This window comes from Artemia sp. Qi Xiang Cuo, chromosome 14 (assembly GCF_049724085.1).
Source record: "Artemia sp. Qi Xiang Cuo chromosome 14, ASM4972408v1, whole genome shotgun sequence".
NCBI classification, from domain to species: domain Eukaryota; kingdom Metazoa; phylum Arthropoda; class Branchiopoda; order Anostraca; family Artemiidae; genus Artemia; species Artemia sp. Qi Xiang Cuo.
In genome coordinates, this window is record NC_142807.1 from 38,472,088 (window position 1) to 38,495,331 (window position 23,244).

The 23,244-nt window shown below is 35.1% G+C and overlaps 1 protein-coding gene across 1 annotated transcript in view; it reads right to left on the minus strand.

The window, feature by feature from the left end:
* The window catches only part of LOC148944441 (DNA topoisomerase 2-alpha-like), a 78,777-nt gene extending 72,279 nt beyond the window's left edge, over window positions 1–6,498 (minus strand). The window contains 1 exon segment of the mRNA XM_089100285.1: window positions 6,370–6,498. The gene's annotated coding sequence lies outside the window, so the exon portion shown is untranslated.
* Window positions 6,499–23,244: the final 16,746 nt, after the last annotated feature.

A 23,244-nucleotide genomic window follows, 5' to 3' on the forward strand; every position in this document is an offset into this window, starting at 1 on the left:
AACATTCTTATACATTTTGGTATGAACTATCACAGTAGATCTAACTCTTTTGCATAAAGTAGTGATTGAAGTAATCTGCTTTTAAAATATTCAATACTACCAGGATTTGATGTATTCCCTCCTGGAAGTCTCCGTATATGCAAAATTGAGCAGCCAAAGCAAAATTAAGACTAATAAAAATAATGAAGAAAAGAAGGGATTCTGGAATATTGGTCCTATATTCCTAAATCCAAGTAGAATATATGGTGTAGAGTTCACCATAACAGTTCATGGTAAAAAATTGTAAGTAAGGGGTGACTTGGGCCAAAAGTAGCTAAAACCATTAAAAAATTAAAACAATTAATATACCAAAAGAATGTTTTTATACTGATTAATTAAAAAAAAAAACTCCACAAAATGAGTTTTTCAAAAAAAAGTAAAGAACTCCATTAAATCAAAAATCACAATCAAACAGTTTGTGGTAATGAACTTTGTAGTAAGAGCAACCCAGCTCAATAGTAACCAAAACTCTAAAAAACAGAATTTTGATACCAATAGATACATCAAAAGAATTGGATTTTTATTTCAACTATATGAGTTTCATAAAGTTTTGTCTTACCCATCAAAAGTTGCAAACCTGAGAAAATTTACCTTATTTTTGAAAACATTAAAAAAGAATCAAATAGTTTACCAAGCATACAACTACCACAAGTCAGCATAACTAAATAAATGAAATCCAAAACAAACAGAAATTACAATAAATAACCGACTCAAACTCAAAATCAGCAGAAATTAACATGAATAGGGTTCAAAACCCCTATGCTTTCTAAAAGCCAGAATATAATTTGCACTTTACTGAAAAATCAAATGAATGTGCATTGTCAGTTTAATATACATATGCTGATATTTATTCCTTAAAATCTTAATTAATTTTTGATTTCTTAAAGTTGTAAAAGTGAAAACATTAAAAGAATTTTCTTCAGTAAAGCACAAGTGATATTGTGGCTTTTCAAAAGCATAGGGGTCATAAATCAGTCCATAGTAACCAAAAGTTTAAAAACATATTCCTAAAAATAAAACTGTCTAGTGAGAAAAAATTGTCATTTGCAGCTGATTCAGGAATGGTAATTATTCTTTCCCATAGTGTTTAATAGTAAAATTCTATTTAGAAAAAAAAATATAGGAACTTTTAAAGAGCTAAAAATCCCTGAAAATGACATTAACTTGGCCTTGATATCATTTTTGAGGGGTTTCAGACTTTAAAATTTCCATCAAATTTGTTTTCAAGTAACATTTTTCTATGAGGACTATGAATGAATGAATGAATTTATTGTAAACCTGTCAAGTTTAGACAAGAAACACAGACAGAGCAAACATTAAAGAAAATAAGAAAATGAAAAACAAAAGATGCTTGAACAGAAATAATATTGAAAAAAAAGAAAAATGAAACAAGACACTTACACGTAACCTAACAAGGAGAAAAGAAAGTTCACATTACTGATGAACACTACTGGGTTAGTATGGGCCACCACTGATGAGTTTGACAATTATTATTGAATTTAACAATCTGTTTTTCTGTCACTTTCAGTGGATCCATGATATTGTAAATCCTGATTATTTTTGTATTTCTGGTCCAAGGTGAGAGTCTGAGTAAATATTTTGCAAACCAGAAAAAAGTGCTGTGGATGTTATTTGTATCTGTTTGAGTAAATATTTTCTGAAAAGGTGTACAGTATAAAATGTGAGGGTTGCAATTGCATTGTACAATGTGGCAAGGATGGATCTATTGAAATGAAGTTTGGCCTTGATAAATGTCAAATAAGCAGTGCAAATGCAGTGTTGTATATGTGAAAGTAGAAGCTGACATGTGTGTTTAATAGAAGTGCCAATTGGGAGTCCAAGGTAGGTTATGTGGTTAGACAGTTTGATTGGTGTGCTATCAAGAGGGATACTAAGATTTGAGCATATCTGTATAGGAAAAATCTAAATTTGCCAACTAGTTGACTAATAACTTCTCCCCAGCAAAAATTAATTTTTCCAACTAGTTGACTATTGACTTCTCCCTTACAACACTTAAATTTGCCAACTAGTTGACAAATAACTTCTCCCCAGCAAAACTTAATTTTGCCAACTAGCCTAGCTGGAAAGAAACGTTGTCCCAGAAAACAATTCATTTTCCAACTAGTTGACTAATAATAGTTAGAATTTATTCTGAATAGCATAAAATATGGTTAATAATATAGGGTTTTTTCAAATTTAATTATCACTATTGTTACAAGATACCACCAGATGGCTAATTTGACAGTGTATATATATATACAAATCTTTTAATTAGCCAACCAACCAACCAGTATCTTAAGCCTAGGAGTCCAGCTGGACATAGGGAGACATATTAAGAAAACAATTCCTACTCCATAATATGCGGAATAATCCTAGTTAACACATTTTGCAGGGGGAAAGCCTTTATCTTCACTTCTTTCCTTGTTCTTCAAGTTTTTCTAAGAAATTCATGGATTTTCTAGAACCTATATATTCACTGTATATAAACCCCCACCCCCCCCCCCCTAATGTGCAAATATATACCTAGAATTGCATCCTCAATCTAAATATAACATCCATTTGCATCACAAATGACATTTACTCCCATATTAGCCATGTGGTGGATGTCCCTATTGTTACTATTGTTTACAACTTCTGTCTCTCTCCCTCTTAATGGGAGATATATTTTGAGTTATGTATTGGGCTTTGAAGCCAGGGATTTTTTGTTTTAATTCACAGGACCATTAGTCTTATACCTGGTCCCAAAAGTGAGATTGAATTTGTCAAAGCTTGGAGGGTTATTCCTCCTGTCTGTTTAAAGAAAATGGATGCATATTTGAAGTTTTGTTCATTTCTATCTTGCCTTTAATGGGCATAAATTGTGTATGTTCCTTCATTTATCTATCTGTTTCTTTTCTGGAGGAATATTTTTGTCTCATTTTTAATTAATTTTTTCAACTAGTTGACTAATAACTTCTCCCCAGCAAAACTTAATTTTTCCAACTAGTTGACTAATAACTTCTCTGCAGCAACACTTAAATTTGACAACTAATTGACAATAAATGTTGCCCCAGCAAAACTTTTCTTTTCCAACTAGTTGACTAATAACTTCTCCCCAGCAACACTTAATTTTGCCAACTAGCTGGAAACAAACATTGCCCCAGAAAACAATTTGTTTTCCAACTAGTTGACTAGCAACTTTTCCCCAACAATACTTTCTTTATCCAACTAGCTAGAAACCAATTTACCCTATAAACACTTTTGTTGGCCATCTAGTTGGCAAGTAACTTTTCCTCAGAATAAATTTCTTAGCTAACAACGTGACATAAAGAAAAAACAAAAAACATACTATTCCCAGTCCAACAAAAATTGGCAGTATGTGCTTTTAACAAATGCGCTACAGCTAAGGTAAATCAAACAAACTGAATTCAGGAGTAAATAGTCTTGAAGCCACAGAACTAAGTCTTCTCCTTCTATAAGTGAATATAGATATATATATATAAAAATATATATGGTATATATATAAATATATATATTTATATATATATATATCTCTCTCTATATATATATATATTATTTATATATATATATATATCTATATTCACTTATAGAAGGAGAAGACTTAGTTCTGTGGCTTCAAGACTGTTTACTCCTGAATTCAGTTTGTTTGATTTACCTTAGCTGTAGTGCATTTGTTATAAGCACATACTGCCAACTTTTGTTGGACCTGGAATAGTAAATTTTTGGTTTTCTCTTTACGTCACGACATTAGCTAAGAAATTATTCTGATGAAAAGTTACTAGCCAAATAGATGGCTAACAAAAGTGTTTATAGCGTAAGTTTGTTTCTAGCTAGTTGGATAAAGAAAATATTGCTGGGGAAAAGTTGCTAGTCAACTAGTTGGAAAATAAATTGTTTTCTGGGGCAATGTTTGTTTCCAGCTAGTTGGCAAAATTAAGTGTTGCTGGGGAGAAGTTATTAGTCAACTAGTTGGAAAAATGAAGTTTTGCTGGGGAGAAGTTACTAGTCAACTAGTTGAAAAAATGAATTGTTTTCTGGGGCAATGTTTCTTTCCAGCTAGTTGGCAAAATCAAGTTTTGCTGGGGAGAAGTTATTAGTCAACTAGTTGGAAAAATTAAGTTTTGCTGGGGAGAAGTTAACCAACGATACTTTAAAGCCCAGCTCCCACTAGCGCCCAAGAACCCAAAACATTTACTTTAGCGCCCAAGAACCCATAGCGCCCACAGCTCCCAACATGAAAGATAAATACAAGCACACCCAAGTATCAATTTATAAAGCCAAATATTAAGTTATTTTACCTTTGGTACAGTAAATTCTTCTTTCTTCTTTAAATAGCGATTTAAAAAATTATCCTTACTTATCAAGATGGTGCTGGCATGCATAAAAGAATTCTACCAGTCACAAAGATTGGAGTCAGCAAATCAATGTGTCGGCAAAAGGAACTTGACAAAGATAGATCATATCAAGTTACAAGAGGGGAAATTTGGCTTCTGTCGGCAAACGCAGGCAAACACATTTCGCAGAGACATATCAAGTTACAGGAGAGATCAACTTTGGGTTCTTTCTGGGCGTTCAGAAATATTTCAAATATGTCATTCATTTTTGGGTTCTGATAAATTAAAAATGCTTGTATTACCTGCATGCGGACGTTAGCCTTGCTTGGGCTTATGATGCCCTATATAGTGCTTTTAACAAGTGAAAAATTATTCTTACTTATAATCTTAGCGAAATAAATATTCAAATGATCAATTTATTGTGAGTATAAATTTATTTTTAACTTAGGCGCTTGATTTACAGGTAAATAACAATATTTGATGAAACCAGATTTAGCTTCCAGGAGCTAGCTTCTAGCTCAATCCGATCATTCCTTCCCTATTTTCCAAAAACCAAATATCAAGTTTTGTGGGGATTTGCTTGCGTCAAAAATAGATACTGGACGCTAAAATAATAAATCTGTTAGTGTCTGTGGTACAATGGTCGCTGTTCCTGAGTGTCAGGCGGGAGATCTGGGTTCGATTCCCTGTTAGAGAAAATTTTTCTCGGACAGGAAATTTTCTTTTGTGTATGCCTGCAACATCTGTGGTTTGCTAACTTTAGATATGATACTTTTTTAAATCACTATTTAAAGAAGAAATGGACTATAAATTTGCTGTGCTAAAGGTTATGGTAGTACATATTTTTGAAGTTGGGAGTTGTGGGTTCTGGGCGCTAAAGTATTAATGAATTTGGGTTCTTTGGGCGCTAGCGGGCGCTGGGCTTTAAAGTATTGTTGGTGAGAAGTTATTAGTCAACTAGTTGGAAAAATTAAGTTTTGCTGGGGAAAACTTATTAGTCAACTAGTTGGAAAAATTAATTACAAATTCTAAAAATGAGACATATATATATATATATATATATATATATATATATATATATATATATATATATATACAATGGGTTTTCAATATATATTATATTATTATATATATATAGGCCTATATATATGTATATATTATAATAATTACAATTCCCGAATCAGTGCAAAAATGACAATTAAGCCTATTTCTCACTTGCCAGTTTTTCTTTTAGAAACATGCTTTAAACTTTTGATTACTATGAGCTATTTGGAGCCCTTTAAGGGCTCTGAATATGGTTTCCATCAAAAGCAATTACTGAATCATGAAAGAACATTAAAAAGGCATCAAGTGATATAGGCTATTCACTTTCATGATAGGGCCTAGCTAAATAATGTTGTAAACCAAAAATTTACCAAAAACCTATCCACCCAGTATTATATGGAGTGTAGCAATGAATCCTGCAAGGATGTCTTTAGTACCCATGCAGAAAGAGACCTTGGTCCACTTGTAGACAATGAGCTGAATTTGGTCTCTATGCATAACCAGCTAGGCCTATTGACAAATTTTATTTCTGATGTAAAGGGGAGGTAAGTTTAAACTTTACCCCCACCTCCTTAATGAGAAAATATATAGGCCTACCCTGAATTGGTATATAGGCTAGCCTAGTGGGTGGGGGTAAAATTCATTTCCAACAAAAATCATTATTATATTTGGAAAGAGTATAAAAAAGGCATTAAGTGGTATATTCACTTTAATTGTAAGTCAATAATATGATTTGTTAAATATTTACAGAATTTAATTGCTAGGCTATGTTCACCAGCAATACTTGCAATATAGGCCTAAGCTATCTACAGGCTTATGACCCAATTTACCATTTAAGATCTTGCTGAGCTTCTTATAATGTAAAAGAATTAACAAACATCATAAAGCTTAGGCTTGCCAAACTTGGAAAGTTTGGCATAGCCTACTGTTCAATAGCCTGGGCTAAACTTACCTTAATGAGCTTCGACTTATGAAGTTCGTAGAATGGAAGTCTTGTGGAAGTTTACAGCTATAAAAGATTCTCAGATTAGTAAAGCCCCATTTAGAGCACTTTATCGATCTCTCCCAAATTTGTTTAGATATGGCCAACGAATTGCGCCAAAATGTTTGATTTAATTAATGAAAATGTAGAAAAAGATGCTGCTAAATTTAAAATCCCTACTCGAACTAGCCTAATCCCTGCTCAACTAGCACAAGCGCACCAGCTTTAAAATCTGGAAACACTAGCTATTTAAAAACCAACAAAATGAGCCAAATTTGCATACAATCAAGGTTTGTATCTGGCCCAATAAGAGGGCTATTACATAGTTGTAACGAAAACAAATATTGTATCCATAAAGAACAATTACTGGTGAATCTAATTGTATATGCCTATTTCTTTTTTTCCCATAGGCAAGACCTTTCTGATTTCTTTCTTATGCTATAATATACATCAATTACCCCTATCCTGTAATTCCATGGCCTAGGTATGACACCAAGTTTTCTTCTTTTTTTTCACAGTCATAAATGGAACATCTAGGCCTAATTCTTGGTTTGTTGGCAAGCAGGCTAATTTCAAAGCATGATTCTTGATTTGGTTCCTACACACAGGGGCACAGCAAGGGGGAGGGCTCCTCCTACCAAAGTTCCAAGGTGTAAACATGCAATGCTCTTACCTTGGGATTTAGCAAAGTTTTTTGTTTAAGTTAGCTTAGCCTATGTGTCAGCATTTGTTGGCACACTGGGCAATTTTGTCAGCACATTCTTTAGCCTATGTCCCCCCCATACTCAAAACCCAAGCTACACCCCTGACTACATAGGCTAACAGTAGAATCAAAACACAGGGGTATGGGTATCAGTAGCCTATATAATTATCACTCTCATAGCCTACTTCTGTATACACCCTTTCAGTAAATTTTTGGTTTACAACATAATTTACCTAGACCTATGATGAAAGTGAATATATCAACTAATGCTTTTTTTATGTTCTTTCATAATACAATAATCTCTTCTGGGGTAAATTACATTGTGAGCCCTTAAAGGCCTCAAAACAGCTTATAGTACCCAAAAGCTTAAGGTGAAGTGGGTTTGACCTTAGCTTAATAATATGGGACACAGAGATTGAACCTTGCTGTAGCAACACACTTCTACAGGAATGTTCCTTCAGGAACATTTTCTAACTGAAGCCAATGCAGATACTCTTAAACAGTCACCCACCCACCACATGTTTGTACATGAAGCTAAAAAAACACGCGGTCAACCCTCTGGGAGCCTTGCAACTTTAGTTCGCCTTGATAAGAAACCTGAGCTTATTTCTTCTGATCATAATTTACTTGCAACAAAATGCAGTAATATGGTCCTCATCAATGTATATATGCCATGCAATCGCAAGAACATTTCTTCCTTATCTGTCTTCGGGGGTTCTTGTAATCGACTCAGAACTCGTCTGCTAACAGTGACAAATCAGGGATTAAATTGGATTGTGGCTAGTGATATCAATTTCCAATCTGAAAGAAGCTACCTGTTTTTTGATGCTTTGCCTAGCAGCTATCAGTTAGTCAATAAGGAAAAAGAATTTACCTATATTCATAACCGTTATGGTTCTAGATCAAACCTTGATCATATTATAGCTTCAAGTGGATTACTCGTGATTCCTCCTGTCATTGTTTTGGATGATAAAATTGAGGATGGCCACTTGCCTTTAACTTGCGAAATTGAGTCGTCTGCTCTACTGGTTTATAAACATTTTTCTTACCAATATAAATGGTTTTATAAGCCAAATTGGTAACGAGTAAATTTTTAAGATTATTTGTATATTCTTTGCTCGTTGTTATCAAGCCTAAAAGTGTCTTTTCACCTTGTACAAACCTCTGTAAAGTCACCGACAGCTAAGATCGATTTAACTTTTTACTATTACCAGATTGTGCATTATTTGAAGGCAGCTGCTTCAGTTTCAGTTCCTGTTGAACGTGTTAGATTAGCACCAGAAAACCATTATGGAATGTGTGCCCAGAAGTGAAAAAAGCTAAACAATGTGCAAAGTTTTGGCTTTGCCTTTGGTTTGCTTGTGATTGGCCCAAGTCTGGTGAAGTATTTAAAATTAAGAAAAATTTAAAACATCAGTTTAGATCTTCTTTTTGTCAAGCCTGCCTGAATGGTTTGGATCGGAAGTCTTGGTCAAATGTCATTATTAGCAGCAAGTGTATGCCTGCTACCGTTTCAATTATCAAAATCAGTGATTTTGTTGCTCATTTTACTTGTGTTTTTTCTATGTTTAATCATTCTATCCAGTCCATGTTTTCTTCCTTATTGCATAATACTGTTCTTCAAGTTCTGTGGCAAGTCCATATATTGTCAATATCTAGTGGTGATATCTATCAGACTTTTAAGAGTGTTAAGAAATCAAGTGCTCCTGATATGGATGGTCTGTGCTACAATCACTTCACCATTAAGTGTCCATTATTGTTTATAGGCATTCAGCTTCGATTCCAGATTTTTAGCCCAGTTGTTAGTTCCAGATATTTTTCTTTCGGGAACTGTGACATCAGTTTTGAAAAAATGAAAGGACTCAGATCAGTGTTCCAGTTAATGACCAATTACAGTGTCCTGCTTCATTAGCAAGCTGTTTGAGTATGCCATATTGCCTTAAGTTTTGACTAAATGTGATTTTTCTGATTATCAAGTTGGGTTCAGAGCCGGTTTTGGTTGTTTTCAAACCCATCATATACTTGGTCTGTTGCTAGTCTTGGCAAAAATGCAAAAAAGGCCACTTTATCTTTGCTCAGTTGATATCTCAGGCTCTTTTGACAATGTTGTACATTTGCAAGTGCTTCACTGCTTAGTTAAAGCATGAGTTAATTCTTCTGTAGTAAAAGTTCTACAATATTGGTATTCCAATTTGTTGGTTTGGTTAAAATGGATGTCTGATATATCCAAACCTATCTCAGTAAAGAAGGGAGTCAGGCAAGGTGGTGTGCTGTCTCCAAATATTTTTAAAACTGTGCTTGTGGACTGTTTGCAAATGCTGTCTCCTACTGTGTTTTTAGAAAATACTGCTGTTAGTCACATTGCCTATGCTGATGATGTTCTGTTAGTTAGTCATACTAGGTCAGGCCTCATAAAGAATCTAAATGTTCTGATTAATGCTTTGAGTATGATTGGGCTTTCTGTAAATGCTTCAAAATGCAAGTTTCTGTGTTTTAATATTTCTAAACCAGCTCCTCCTTTACATGTGGGTACAATGCTACTCAAGTGTGTCTCAAAGTTGAAATGGCTTGGGATTACTTTTTCTGATACACTTTCAACTACATGCTCATCCCTGGTTGCTAGTGCTCTGCAGTGTATTTGCTTCTCATATAGTAAAATCTTGCCTAATAGAGGGAGGTACAGCTGCCAAGTCTTATGTAAACTTTACCATGGTTTTTGTTCTCCCACAATTCTTTTTCTTTCCGGTTTGCAGCCTTTAATGCGCAAAAAAGACCGTCTTCAGCTAAGGAGAAGCTATTTTAAATGTTTTAAATTCCTGCTATATTTACCAAGGTGGTACAGAAATCACAAGATTATTTCTCATTTTGGACTTATTTTAATAGGTTGAATTTTCACAACATGCAACAAATCATTGATAAAAAGGCAGAAGAGTACCAGTCCAAGACAACTGCCTTGCAGAACTCCACTTATGACAGACATAGGGGAAGACAAAGCATCACCTACTGCAACCTCTTGGGTTCTATTTGTAAGATAATCTGTTATCCATGCTTCAGTTTGCAGGTCAATACTGTATAGTTGAATTTCTTTGTCAGAAGTGGGATGGAAATTTTGTTAAGTACTTTGGAAAAGTCAATATAAATACAATCAAACCAAATACTACTATCTGCAATCAATTGAAAATCATTTATCACCTCCAGAAGTTGCTTGTTACAAGAACACCATTTACATAACCCATGCTGAGCTGAATGCCATAAGTTATTTCCCTCTAGATGTGCCTGGATTCTGCTCACCAGAACTTTCTCCATTATACAGGAAAAGATAGTTATTTGAAGTCAGTCAGTAATTTTTAACATGGGACTTTGAACTATTCCTGTACAACAGCCTAATGATTGCTTTTTCCCAAGCTGAAGGACATTCACCAGACAAGAGACAAAGATTGCAGAGATGTGCGAGTGGTTCAGCATGCACTAATGCAAGTTTGCATAACATCATATTTGAAGTCCATCAATATCCAGTGCCTTTCCAGGATCAAGATTTCAGAGTGTTTGATAAACCTGCTGGACCATAAAATCTGAATCATCAAATTCTTTTGTTAAATCTGGAGGAATAAATTGAGCACGAGTTTCAGTGTGTGTTTGTGGAAAAAGATAACCAAATACCTTATTGAAAAGTTGTGATTTTACATAATTATCATCTATGTGTGAAAGAGTTCCAGGATCTATTAAGGAAGAAGATGATGGGGACTGTGAAACTTGGTTTCTTCTTACACATTTCAAAATCATTTTGGGCAATTTTGGACTGAAGCAATAACATTCAACTCAACCTTTTAACAATTTAGACAAAGGAACTTAGTTGCTCTATTTAGTGTGGTAATTATCAAGGCATTAGTTTGGTCTCTGTAGGTAGCAAATTACCTAGTAATATGATACTTTTTAGACTGAGAGATGCTGTAGACAAAGTTTTAAGAGAAGAACAGTGTAATTTTAGAAAAGGTAGAGAATGTCTTGACCAAATTTTCACTCTTAGGTTAATAATTGAGAAGTGGCTGAGTTGTCAAACATCTTTGGTCCTCAGTCTTATAGATTATGAGCAAGCGTTTGATTCTGTTGATAGAAGAGCATTAGTATAGCTTTATCCTTGTATGGTAAACCAGACAAATACATTAAAGTGTTTAGTGCTATATATCAGAATAACATTGCTGCAGTTAAGGTAGGAAATGAGGTTAGCAGCTGGTTTTGTATTAAATCAGGAGTTAAGCGGGGTTGTGATCTACTAATAATTAGTAGATAGAAGGTTAATAATTCTCAATTATTAACCTTCTATCGAAACAACAACATGGTTTCCGACCAGGCAGATCAGTCGAAACCAATCTGATTGACTCGTATAATTACATAACTGAGCTCCTCGACCAAGGTCTCCCAGTGGATATGATCTTCCTAGACTTTGCTAAAGCCTTTGATAAAGTCTGCCATCAAAGGCTTCATTTGAAACTGAAGGCAATTGGAATTCAAGAGGGAGTGGTGGACTGGATCACGTCTTTCCTAAGGGGAAGAAAGCAGCAGGTCAGAGTTTTTGGTGAAGGTGGCTGAGCTTACTACTCCAAAATAGCTGAGGTCTTAAGCGGGGTTCCTCAAGGAACAGTTTTGGGACCTACACTCTTCAATGTATATATTAATGACGCTCCAAGAACTGTTACAAGCAAGCTTAGCCTGTACGCCGACAACTTAAAGCTCATTGGTCCTGTTGGAACTCAGCAAGGTGTTACCTCAATACAGTCAGATCTTGACAGCTTTGGCAAATGGGCCAAGACATGGAGGCTCGAGTTTAATGTCGAAAAGTGCAAGGTTCTCCATTTTGGAAGAAATAACCCATGATGGCAATACTCGATGTCAGCAAATGCTGGTGTGAGACAGCCACTCTCTGAGAGTCCCTCTAAAAGAGATCTGGGGGTCGTTGTAGACGAAGACCTTAATTTCAACTGCCACACCTGAGCTGCAGTAGCAAAGGCGAACCAAACTCTCGGTTTCATCAAACGTAAAATGACAAGTAGATCCCCTGCAATAATCACAAAACTTTACAAGAGCCTGGTGAGACCAAGATTAGAATTTGGAATGTGTGTCGCCACGCCAATTAATAAAACAGACCAGATGGCTCTCAAGTCTGTCCAAAGACGGGCGTCAAAATGCGTAAAGGGGCTGATAGACAAAGAGTATGAATGCCGACTGCAGAGCCTCAAGCTACCAACTCTGACATACCGTCGGCGAAGAGGTGATATGATAATGACCTACAAACTGCTCAAGTCTGACGACAAGGACCTCTTTCAGCCTGCCCAGTTGTCAAGATCCAGGGGTCATTCAGCGAAGTTTTTTCGGAAGCGTGCTAATACAAGGAAGAGGAACCATTTCTTCTCCAACTGCATCATAAGCCTCTGGAACGATCTGAGCAAAACGACAGTGAGTTCACCATCCGTTGACAGTTTCAAAGCCAATCTCGATAAGGAATGGGAAACCAAACTATGGCTCACGCAATGGGATGAAGCTGATGTCCCGCGGCCCTATCATCACTAACTGGCGTACACTGGACTCGTCCATATCGCTAGCAAGTGCGATTTAATGTAATTTAAGGTAAGGTAATCTATCCCACTTTATATGGATTATTTTGGACTTTGTCTCAAGGAACACAGGAAAGGCAATGGGAGACCTCGAAATCAAATGGGTAGGAAAAAGTCTCCTGGACTTAGATTATGCTGATGATTTAAGCATCCTAGGTGAAAGTTTGAGCAAAATGAATGAATTTTAAGAGGTTTTGCAAGTTCAGGGTGCTAGAATAGGCTTGAAAATTAATGTTAAGAACAGTAAGTCTCTGCTCTCTAGGTCTATAATGAAAGAAAGGTTGAGATGGCTAGGGCACATTGTGCAGATGAAGGATGACAGATTGCTGAAGATTGTTCTTTTCAGCCATCTGTACAGGGCTAAATGGAAAGCAGGTTGTCCTTGTCTGGGGTAGGAGGACGCTGTAAAGAAAGATCTAATGGAAATGAGAACTTCGTGATGGGTGTAAAAAGGGATGCTTTGAGTAGATTGGGATGGAGGAGAAGCATGAGTAGCTGTGATGTCCTCAGGCGGTTTGGTGCTGCGGTGAGTTGTTAGTAGTATATTTTGACCATGAATCAGAGGGTTCAATTTTTACATGCTCATGCCACCTGTTACCTTTTTCATTTAGCATTTGTACAATATACCAAGGAAGGATCTATCTATTTTTGTAAAACTGTCTGCTAGTAAATATTGGTATATATTGATCTTTACCTTCTTTAAGGGCCTGCTTAATAAATTCAAAGGACACATCAGCATTTGTGTTACATTGCTGTAACTCCTTCCACAGAAAGAGACAAAATATGATCAGAAAATGCAACATAATTCACTTTGCCATAATCATATTTGGGAGAACTATTTGAAATATTAGGAAACCCCAAAAAACAATTTAGTGATATTGCCAATACTGAGGGATTACTTTTTCCTAGTGGTGGTAAAAACTCAACATTAGTTATATGATCAGGTGATTTTGTAATTACAAGGTCTAAGACTGAAGGGGTCAAATTAGCCTGGAAACAAATAGGGTTTTGAATGTGCTGATGCAAGTAATGCTCTTGTAAAGTTTGTAGGAATTGATTTTCAAACAACTCATCAGAAAGTTGCATTGTAGTTTAGGGCCAATCAATGGAGGATAGGTTAAAGTCATCAACTACTAGAAATTTAGAACTAAATAAAGAAACAGAGGACAAATACTGCAATATTTTTTATTATTAAATATAGATATTTCACTAACACTAGAACTACAATAAATGGATACAACTCTAAAAGCACTTGTGGACCCAGGTAACTTCACAGCAACAACTAAACATTCACTTATATTTGAACAGATTGGGTCATTAACTTCAATATACTTCAACAAGGTATTAACATAACTGAAAATTCCACAATTATAATTATTGTTTGAAATGAGATTATAATCGTTTACTTGCTGGAAATACACATTTGATTGTTGACAGTTCTTAGCTAATGATTCCGTAATAACAATGATGTGGGGTTTGAGGGCTGATATTAGGACTTGAAATTCATCAATTTTCGAAGATAAATAGTCTGCATTTGTAAAGAGAAAAGATAAATCACTCCATTATTTCCCCACAAAAAGAATTCACTTTCTCAAGTTCCAGTCCTGCTTTACTGTTTCTAATCTTCTAACCTGATTATGTTATGTGCTATATTAAACCAGTGAGACTGGCTAACTGGTCATTTTGATTTGTGGCCCCTGTACTTTGTTTTTTTACATCTATTACATAGCACTGTTACTTTTTGATGACCTTGTTTTGAAATGTCCTATCTTTCTCACTCTTGTGCCACCCTAATTCTACCATTAGGAGACAGTTTTGCTTTGAAATGTCTAAGAGCTTGTCTCTGCTATTTTATTACCCAATCCTCAACCAGAAATGTGATTCTTGAGTAGGGTCCATTCAAAACTAAGCTTCAGTTGGTCAGTATTTCTTTATTGTTCTTGTGAAGAATTCATAATCAAACTATGAGTAAAAAGCAACAACAAAATTTGAATTTTTTTTTGTGGTGAAAGTGCAGAAGAAAAATGAAGGAACTGACAATAGTGTCAGCACTCAAAGTGTGGGGTTAGTGGCAATAAATTCCCCCACCTGTGACAGTCTTTTGGAAACAAGCAGAACAATAAATGGCTCAGGTCAACAGGAAAGTTTGGTCTACATCCCTGAACCCCTTGTGGGTTCCAGTAGAAGTAGCAGTCAAGAACCTCTCAGTTCATTTTTAGTTCTCATTCAGTAAACATTCTAAAAAGCGGATTATATATATGATTGAAATTGTGAAATACATGATCCAGCATTAAATTAGTTTGACTTGTGAAATATATATCCCGCAGAATTTGTCGAGAAGCTTATTATCTTTGGATTTTGCTCAGAAGTTCACTCAGAATTGTTGCTAGCCGTGGCATTATTAACGGTGGCTTAGCTAATTGCGCGCCTTGAGTCAGCGTGGATTAAATAATTGACTCTTAAACAGGTACGCCTTTCTATTTTAAGTAGCTAGTAATTACCATCAAGATGACGGAATCAACGGAAGTCCAGCTACAGATTTTAAAGAGATTAAATGAAAAGTCAATAGAGCTTAAAAAACTGGATCCCTTGTGTGTAAAGGTAGAAAAACTATCTATGGAAATTTCGTCAATTTCGGAATCTCTAAATAAGAAAATTTGTGAAGTGGAAAAAAGATCAGAAAATACAGAGGCGCAAGTTCGTGAGCTTAAAATGGAAATTTCAAAGAATAAAAAGATAATGGATAGAATCAAGAGGGATCAAAAAAAGTGTAATGTAATACTCTACAATTTCGACCCAAAGATAAGGGGTTCTAGTCTAAAAGAGGACATTCTTAGATGCTTAAATGAAATAGTAAGAGGTGCCAGGTTTATGCAGACAGATATTAAAGATGTTTTTCGTTTACCTTCAAACCAGTCGTAATTAAATTAGCGTCTATGGAATTAAAAAATCCATATTTACTTCGGCTGCACTTTTCAAAAGGTTTCATTTGTCAGTTGCCCCAGATTCTTCAGATTTATTGGCACGGAGCAAGTTGATACCAATTTTGGAAGCCGCGCGTACGGAAGGCCATTCACGTCCAAAGCTGAGGGGTGTGAGACTTTTCGTGGGGGATAAGATTTTTGCATACGATATTGAATTGGGTAAAGTGAAAGAAATTAACCGATAACAACGAAAGTTTATAGAAGGAGAGTAAATGAGAACCGATTATCATCATAGTTCCGACTTAATTAGTACTATGCGTACGCGTCTTGAAGTAATGGTTAATGAAAGTTCACTAAGTAGCAAAGGATCAAGGTCTGTCACGCTAGGGATAGCGAATGAAGTTCAAAAAGAAAAACGTATGAGTGTTGAGATGGTTAACCCTCATTTTGATTTCAATGAACATGGTACATCTTAAGCTCGCGAAAATCAGATTAATGTGATTATTTCACGGGAAAGAAATGGATCGGCAAATTTGTATGCTAGTTGGCAGAGCTTAGGAACCGCTGCTTCTGTATTTACTGTAGAAGATGGGAACCCTCCTGCTTTTATTTGTTGGTAGTAATATACCACGGTTAGCCAAGAAAATGCGGTGGATTTAGCTCAGCAGAGTGTGAGACGGGGCAAAAGAAATAATAAGAACATTAGCCCTGTGGAGCAGGATAAAGGCGCAAAAAAAGTGCTCGAGAAACGGAGACAATTCAGGATTACGAATCATTTGGGCTTCACCAGATAGTGAAAGCTCCAGTTTTTTATTAAGGGCAGCCTAGTTGGGAGGATCAAGTAGTGCCTGGGAACCAGTCAAAATTACCAAAATCGAGAATACAAGGGCATAGGGAATCGTGCTCAAGTTTTGTTGTTTCGGATATAAATGGTTACAATAGACAAGAGCTAGATAATCTACCAGACTCAAGTACATCAGACAGTTGAGAAAGTCGCAATGTTGCTTGTCTTGTCGAGACGTGAAATTCTCTAGATGAATTTTCGTCGTATGAAGACTTTGATGTTTTTGAGTGTCAGAGAAAAGTCTCGGGAAATGGCAGATGCTATAGAGGAGTATCCGTGCTTCTAAGGAAGATTTCTTTTAATTTTTTTCGTAGACTAGAAAGTGAGTCTGAAAATGTATTATGGTTATTATTATCAGTAAAAAATGTTCACCTTGTTGTGTGTGTTGTTTATTTGCCTCCGAATAACATTTCTTACAGCCGTGAAGATACATGGGAATTGGTTGAAAATGAAACTCAGTTGTATAAAAGAATGTACCCTTGCCGTAGTTTTATTTTTCTAGGGGACTTCAATGCATATAGTAGTGAAGAGGACGAGTTGCTGGTTGGTGATCCCCTTGTAAATGAACAAGGTCAGAATGTTGGTTTGGAGAATGAATTTGAGCATGTTTTCCCTATTGGGCAAAACAGGGAAAGGTTTTTAAAATTGAATAAATGGGGAAGGAATTTTAGAATTTTTTGTAAAAGGGAAGGGTTAATAATTATGAATGGAAGGTTGGGGGAGATTTTGGTGTGGGTGATTTTACGTATTACAGTGGGTTTAGCCCGACTTTAATCGCTTATATTTTATGTAATTTTTCTCTTTGGCCCCAGGCGGTAGACCTCAGGTTCATAGAGCTGGTTAGATATGACCATCTATTAGTGAATGTAATGCTGAGAGTGTTTATTTGAAAGTCTGAAAGGGGAAAGAAAAGGTCTGCGTGCAAGAAAACGATTCGTAAACCAGTTTCGATAACCAAGGAGAAAGAAGAATTGGTTAAAATGGAACTAGAAAATGAGGAATTTCAGAATGATTGCCATCCAATTTTGAGTTTTTCAGAACCAGCTGGATTGCACCAAATTATTTCTGTACTTACGGATATAATTTATGAGAGAAGTAAGCTTTTACCTTAGAATTAGAAACATCCAGCCAGAAAAGATGAGGGTTTTTTCGATGAGGAATGTAGGCAGAAAAGGGAAGAGGTAATTAGGGTTTTCAGGCTACTTTAAGCAATAAACGCATTGGATGATGAAACAAATTTTAACCGGTTAGATGAACATGTAAAAATAATTTAGAATTATATAAGGTTAAAAGAGTTAAAAAGAGAGAGAGCCAGAAGACTGCCATTGAGGACAGTAAGGATGTTTAGAATATGTATAACTAAAGAAAGTGTTTATTGATAGTTAAATTTTCAATCAAGGGCATTGGAGTAAGAGGAAACGTCCCAGCAGTTGAGTCATTGCCAGATTATTTTGAGAATAGAGAGCCAGAATATGTTAGGACAAATGAGTCGAATGATTCAGAGGATAGGGAGCCAGGTCTAGGGACGGCAACATATCCTTTAAGTCAGAAAGATTATGACTTAATTAGGCCTGTACCTCCACAAGAAATTTGGGATCAGTCGAAAGGGATGAATGGAAATTCATATCCACGAACAGATGGCATATTTAAAAAGGTTCTGAAGTTAGGAAGGATAACTTTAATACCCATGTTGCCTGCAGATTTCTCGTTTGTAGTAGAGAAAGCTTGTTGGCCTCGCTCATCGGACATTCTGTAGCAGTGCCTCCTTTTAAAAAAGGTAATAGGAAGTTACATGAAAACTTTAGGTCTATCTTTATGGGGAATGTGGTAAGTAAATCGTTTTGTAAGGTTCTGGAATTTAGGCTAAGAGACTGGTTAGATAAGGAGGAAGTACTTAGCCCGATACGAGCGGGGTTCAGATCGATATTCAGCATCGTTGACCATATTTTTACCTTGAATGCATTGAGAAAGAAAAATGCTAGAGGAAAAAATTGTCGGCTATTCGTAGCCTTTTTAGACCTGAATACTGCTTTTGATTCTGTGAATAGGAGGTTTTTAATTGAAAGTTTGTTAGAAATAGGCTTGCCGTCTTGTTTTGTAGCAATAATAGCAGATATGTATCGGAGGGTGAAATTTTCTGTGAAGGTTATGGAAAATTTTTCTAGGCTGGTCATATCTCATGTGGGTGTGAAACAAGGATGGATATTATCTCCTAACCTCTTCTCCTTGTTTGCTAATGATTTAGATAGGCTTATGAAAAATAATGAAGCCCCTTATATATCTTTGGATTGGTTTAGGCTATCATGCATGTTGTTCGCGGATGATATAGCTCTAGTGGCGGAGATAGCAGAGATAACCTTCAGAAGCAATTAGATATAATAAAAAATTATTTAGAAAAGAAGGAGTTAGAGTTGAACGCTAAGAAATCAGTAGTATTAGTATTTAGGAGTAAAGGAGATGTTGATTCAGAGGTTCATTTTCATTTTGGAGGAAAGGTTTTAGAGGTTAAATATGAGTTTGTTTATTTGTGTGTTAAGTTTAGTGCTTTAAGGGGGATGTCTAGGCATGTAGAAGATTGTAATTTAAGTGGTAATAGACCAATAAATATCCTTTTGAGAAGTAATTTAAATCAGCTAGCTGACATGAGGATCCAGAAAAGAGATTTTCAGACAAAGGTAGCTTCTAGTCTACATTGTGGCTCTGAGGTCTTGGGCTTTCCTAAAGGAGCTAAACTAGAAATAGTTCAGCTAAGATATTTTAAGAGATTTCTAGGCTTGAAGGATTAATTAAGTTCAGTGATACGGAAAGGAGATTTGGGGCTTTTTTCTTTAAGGAGTGTTAGACTGGTTAGAATGGTAAAATTCTGGGAGAAGATAATTAGGCTACCTAGAGTTCGGCTTCTTAAGGCAGCTTATTTGGAGAGCTTGAAGGATGGTAGACGTGATTCATGGTCAATTCAGGTCAAGGAAATACTGGACCTTTGTGGACTTTCGGAGATGTAGAATGAAGGAAAAGGCCCTATTGATGAAACCGTGTCAGTATGGAAGGAAGTCCAGCGAACCCTAAAGGACCAAGAAATCCATGAGTGGCAAGCTTGCTAGGACCGATTTATATCTTTGAGGTTTTACTCCCAAGCCAAAGACTGTTGGGGGGAGGAGATTTTTTTTAGAGTTGGGTTGATTAGTGAGAATTTGAAGAATTTGCTGTCTGTAAGAGAGTATAGTTTGGATTTAGGTTAGAGAAGGTAATTTTTTGGAAAGTTTAGGCTGGCCGCTGGCCCTTATTTCTGCCCAATGTGTGGATTGGTGAATGAAAACTTATTTCATTTTGTATCTGAGTGTGAAGAGCTGTCTGAGTTGCGGAATGAATGTTTCGGACAAGTGTTTGGGAGCGAATGCTGGTTAATAGAGCGGATGGCTGAGAGGAACGCATGTGCTATTAAACAGTTGTGTAAATTTCTTAGTTTAGGGACTAAATATAGGGAATCATGTTTGAGGGGATAGCCTGATACTATTTTTATGATTTGAATTTATTATATGGTGTTTGTTGGTTAAAAGTCGAACCTTGGTGTGTTTCTTTTTTGTCGTTTTGTTGTTCTTTTTCTTTTTTCCTTTTTTGATTTTTACTATCTAAAGTTGTATTTTGTTCCTGAGTGGTGGTTTGTAGACTGTATTATGTGTTGCTATGGCCCACAGGCTTTTTGCAATAAATCTTATCTTATCTTATAGAGGCATTTGTGTTTCTTCCTGTTATTTAGAAATTTATTTATGAATTTATTAATATTTGTGTATTAAATTTATTAAATATAAAGATTGGAATGCAAGACACTGTCTTATTTGTGAATTTAAGACAGAATGGGATGCTATTGAGTCCATCATCACTATCAGCAACTCTACTGGATTATTCCTTGTTTTGCTGGACAATGTGATTGAAGGTAATTTAAAGTGCCGGAAAAAAGGATCAGGATTTAGCATACATTTGACCTGCAGTATTTATTTTAAAATTAACAGAAAAGGCACCTTAGGGAATAAAGTAATATACTACCCTTAATGCTTATCTTTTTGAACTTCACATACTATTTATTATCGTAATTGATTACTTCATTAATAAAATGATCAATTTGGCATGGTACTTTAAACAAAAGAACCAACAATGAGTTTCCATTAATGCAATGAAAAACGTGAAATCCTGTAAATGGACAAGTTAATTATAATTTTATAGGATTTACTTCCAGTGGTGTAAATTGACTTTCATCCTCTCCTCTAAATTTTGAAAAATACCCTTTTTTTTATATTTTCGTAAAAAAATTGAAAACAACAAAATTGCCCCCCCCCCCTATATCCGCGAATTGACGCTACTGTTGACTTATTTCCATTAGGAAGGAGCAATCGACTAAAAACATCCTTAGGAAAACTAGTCTTTTTATTTAATCAGAGTTTTGCAGAAAGTCGTTTTAGTGGTTGTATTTGCCAAATAAATTACAATATAAGATTATTGTCTCTTTTATTGTGAAAGTTAATCTTACTGGCTCTATCATCTCGAGTATTGGACGATTTGCTCTGATTTCTATGCTGATTCCAGTTCTTGGAAGATCTTCTTTTTTTTCTGGTACTAATTGACCATGCCATGAATAATATTTCTTCTCAGCAAGGTTTGAAAATGTCTAAAATTAAGCTTGCAGAGCTTACTACTATTTCCGGTAATTTAGGCTATACTGTTTTCTTCTCATGTCTGGTGGATTTATTCTGATTAAGTTTTAATAAGTCATTTATTTGGTATAAAGTCTTTCTTCCTCTGCTATGTAGTTTTTCTTTTCTTTTTTTCTTCTGTTTGTTTCATTTCCCTTGATTGTGCTTTAAATCGCATATAGAGCTATTGGAGTATTGTGGAGTATTTCGATGTTGAGAATTATAGGAAGTGATCCCTTACCCAAATTAAGGTCCCATGAAAGTTTTTAAGGTCATACATCCACCTTTTTCCCGCCCCTCATTTTTGACTTTTTAAGGAAAGAGTGTTTTCAAGAAGCTAGATGAGCAAATTTGAAAACATCTTCTCATGCATTAATGTAGTTTTCCATGAAATAGCACTTGGGGCAGTTTCTTTAAGGAGAAGCGTTTCCCTCAAGTTTCGTTGATTCACTGTCACTAGAAGAAGTATTAATTCTTTAGAATCAGATTTTCCTTAAGGTTTAGCATAACTGACAGACCTTGAATATTGGGCAAAACTGAAGGCCTTCGATATTTGATAAATTGTCACTTTTTCGATGTTGTTTATAAGATGTAAATCTTTTGTTGGTATTTATTTTTGTAAAACTTTTATAATCTATTTTATGCTTCTATTGCAGAACCAGTTTACCTAAACAAAGGAAAATGTGTCTACGCTACTTACAGCAATACAACTGGAATGTAATATGGTTGATGATGATATTCAATATGTGAGAATGATTAGACAATGACAAGATTTTCTGCTTACCTCAATCTTTCAATTTTCTCTCGGTTTTTTTTTGTGAGAAAAATATTAATAAGAAAACACCTTGTGTGTTATTGGATAAAAAGTATAATTGATGACATAAGCTGGAAACCAAAAGACTGTGTTTACTTCTATCCCGTGCACTCTGGAGATGGACAGCGCACATAGCAAAACATTTGCCCAAAACTCTCCATTGTATATTGGACAAGATAGACATTTTCACTTATTTAAGTGTTATCTCATTCCTTTTTTGTTATAATTGTAAAAAAGTTTTCTATTAAACAATTTGTTTAAAGTTAAAAGCCGTATAACACGTAAAACAAGAAGAAGCAGACCAGTCAGATAATAATTCAAACTTAAAAAAAACAGAAATTAATATTAGTTGATAAATGAAATCTAAAATGAACAGAAATTAAAAAGAAGAATCATGTCAATAATCAAAATAACTGACATAGCTGTGGATGAATAGATATAACCTTTAACGAACATATGTTTAAAAGAATAATGAAGTTAAGCTTAAAACGAACAGGAATTACCAGAGTGGGGTTACCGCCATCCTAAACTGTCTACAGGTCATTGTGTCATTTGTGCTTCACAGACAATTTGTGTTTTGACCAGTCTGATTTTTATTTGTGACATCACCATTAACACAGCAACAAAATAAGATCGCAATGCCAATCAATGTTTAGAAATAAAAACTTCCATAGATAATAGCAGTAGGTTATGTGTTTCGAACAGTATGATTTTATTTGTCAAATTATCAACAATAAAAAAGAATAAAATCACGATTCTAATCAATATTACCAGATGTAAAAAATATTTCCCAGAATAGTTATATTTGCAACTTGAGACTTAATTTTCTTTTTCATTTTTTTTTATTTAACTGTGGAAATGTGAAAAAAAATTTAAAATGAACACCCGTAATTTTTAAGCAATGTGTTAAGTTTGTTGAAGCAATATTTTGAATTGATCAGTTTATTGGTAAATTACTAATTTACCAATAAAAATTGATAAATTCCCAATTCATTGGCAACTGACCAATTATTTTCCTATACATTTGAGAGGAGTGTGTACAAAATTATGAAAATATTAATAAAACTTAATGTATATCTGACTAAATAAAACTAGATATACTGTTCAAAATACAATGATATTATTTCCAGAAGTAAGTTTTGATTTTGCAGGTTTCAGAACCTTAGTACATATAGCAGGGGTGGGCTGCAGTCACTAAAATCATTTTATGTTATTTTAGCCTCTTATTTTTTGTTTGAAATTATCACTAAAGTCACTTTT